The following is a 3,156-nucleotide window of genomic DNA, read 5'->3' on the forward strand; positions in this document are numbered from 1 at the left end:
CTGGAATTAGGATAGCCTATTTCAGCTAACACATAAACAAACTTGAATTGGAAAAATATACATATATATGTATATATATATATATACACACACATATACATACATTTGTGTATATATATACATATATTTATGCCAAAGTCCCCATGCTGGCCACCCTATTGGAATCTAGACATCAAAAATATAACCACACCAAACCCTGAGAGTATCATCTATCTCATCAACAATAGAAAAGGGGAATTACTTTACTCCTGTGGACACTAACAGAAAAATTTCCACTTGCCTAAATCCCTCATCACCTTCCTTGAAAAAATGCTGAAGATGTGTTTCAGGATAGCCAGTCAACAAACTATACTAAGTTCCGGGGATACAAATAAGATACAGATCCCTTGGCCTTATGGAGCTTACAATCAAATAAGAGGACACAACACACAAAAAGACATTTAAAAAGAGAAAGGGATAGAAAGAGAAGCAGAATGAAGAAATAGCTGGCCTGGAAGCCCTCCTTATTGAAGGCGGCTCTCACCCTCCATTCAGAGAAACCCCTGTGTTAGGAAGTACCAATGAGGTCAATATGAATACCCAAGGCTGATTTGATCTTGCAGGATAATGACATTCCTATAGGCAAGATGAAGTTCAAAGTAGTCTATAGGATAAATCTAAAGAAGCTTGGCTATTATCTGTAGTTCCCACTGTTTTGCCCATACACATGCACTATAAGGGGGAAACTCATAACCAGGCTGTAAACATGTAATCTGAAGATATTGGTCAAAATAACATGATAGGTATGAGCTTTATAAACGGAACCCTTAACTGCCTGCTAAAGTCATAATGATCTACAAGTCAGCTGCCTTAGACTTGTGCCATGAGTACTGCTAATCAAGTATTGCCATCAACTGAAAACCAAAATGTACGTCTTAGTAATTTTCCTGTCTCTTGTCTGTACATTATTTCTCATGCCATTCCCTCAGCTTCACCTCACATACTTTGCATCCATCACTCAAACCTCAAAATGAATAGAACATGACACTTGCATGAAGATACTGTGGGGAAAAAAACATTTATTTTCAATGTGAATCAAGTTTTTCTCTTGAGTCTTTTCAGAGGTTGTGCATATCCTTGGATGTAGTCAGCAAATACCTGTTCTTCAAGGGGCACAAGAAAATGGAGATTCTCTGAAGTGTCCACTTTGAGGTGATACGACTTTTAGATGACACAGGTATGCTTAATATAGTGCCTGGTACATAGTAGCAGGGCCATCTTGCGACTGGACTCAGATGGCTCTGGAGGACAAAGTGAGCCTGGTGACTTTGCACAGCCCTCCCTCACTTAAATCCAATTCACTTGCAAGTCATGGCATCATCTTCCTGATGTCATGGTCCTCTCCAAGAATGAAAGACAAACAACCTCCATGCATAACAGTAGGAGCTGCTCTTCTAGGGACCCAACTGGAACTAGCCTCCCCTTCTGTTAAAGTCCTTTACCAGCTCTTTCAGGAAAGTCTGTCAAGAATGAAAGCTTAAGGAAAAAAAAAAGAAACAAAGCTAAGGTCCCGGAACATTGCTAAAAGTGGTAACCAAACTAGTCTAGTTAAGGTTCTTATCTTTCCCCTTCTCCTGAGGGGATCAGATTTATGACCCAACTAAGGGCATCTAAGTGGCACAGTGGGTAAAGTGCTGGCCCTGGAGTCAGGAGGATCTGAGTTCAAATGTGACCTCAGCTTGCTTAGCTATATGACCCTGAGTATATCACTTAACCCTGTTTGCCTCAGTTTCCTCATCTGTAAAATGAGCTGGAGAAGGAAATGGCATGCCACATTTTTGTCCCTCTTTTTGTCAAGAACACCCCAAATGGAGTCATTAAGAGTCGGACAGGATGCAATAAGGGCAGTACCTTTTTTTCTCTATTTCATGAAGGGTTTAGGGAATTAATCAGAGAAAGAAGGTCCCTTTGAAGGGTAAGCTCTTTGAGGGGACTGGTTAAAAAGGGATTAGTGGTCTTATAAGGATGATTCTCCAGAAGCATCTTGGAAAGATTGACTACTACTCTATTAAATGAAATAGAATGTTAACCTCAAACTGGTTTTTATCATATTGTGAAAGTTTTCTTGTTCAAGACTTCCATAAATGTTACCTTAAAATATCTCACAATAGAGAGAGATATCTGAGGGTATGCCAGCTGGACATTTCTCTCCAAGTAGAAAATGGTTAAATTTAAAATAATGTTCATTAAAATTGTTTCCAACAGAAATGTGCCTAAAATAAAGAATATGGTATTTTTTTTCCCCTTCAACATATAGCAAGGATCAGAGTAAAATAATATCCTCCCAAACTGTGAAGTTCACACTCCCCTCTACACTCAGACTCTGAAGAGAATGGACTCAGACTTGAAGTGGTTACTACAAAACATCCCCCTTCCCCAGGCAGGGGAAAGGAGTAGTTCCTTGCCCTAGGAGTCCTTTTCCTCCTTCATCGAGTCCCCACCAATTTCTTCCCTTGCTCAGATGGGGTAGCCACACACATAGTAGAACATGAAAAGAGATTTTGTGTGAAATCAGGAATCTCTATTTCATATGTGTTTTTAAAAAGCATATAAAAATTCTACATATTCCTTTCAAAACTGTCCTGCTTATTTATACTTCCTTTTAAATTTCCTTCTGTTCTCTTCTGTATATACATTTTTTAATGTTACAATGGCCCTATGGGGTTATGTGTGTGGGGGTGTGTGTTATTACTTAACTCCTCCCAAAAAGTCTCCCCCCATTTAAAAACTAAGAGAAAAAAACCCTTGTAACAAATAAGCATAGTTATGCAAAACAGATCCATGCAATAGCCACATAAGTTTCTTTTTTCATCTTGTGTCTTTGAACTCCCTGTAACATACTTGGGTAATATGCTTCATCACAGGTTCTCTAGATCAGAAGTGTCAAAAGGAAGTGGCATGAAAAACTCCGAAGCACAGGGTAAAAGAGTTAAGGTAACTGGGAAATATTTAACAAAATAAATAAAAATACAATGTGACATAATGTAAACTTGTGCTTTTTCTAAGTCGGTGTATGTCCAGAAGAGATCCCTTTCTACTTGAGTTCAACACCACTGCTCTACTTCAATGATGTCAAATCCAAAAAGAAAAGGAGGTCACTAAAGCAGATATAAGGAT

Source organism: Vombatus ursinus, unplaced genomic scaffold (genome assembly GCF_900497805.2).
Source record: "Vombatus ursinus unplaced genomic scaffold, bare-nosed wombat genome assembly UNPS02007284.1, whole genome shotgun sequence".
Classification (NCBI taxonomy): Eukaryota; Metazoa; Chordata; class Mammalia; order Diprotodontia; family Vombatidae; genus Vombatus; species Vombatus ursinus.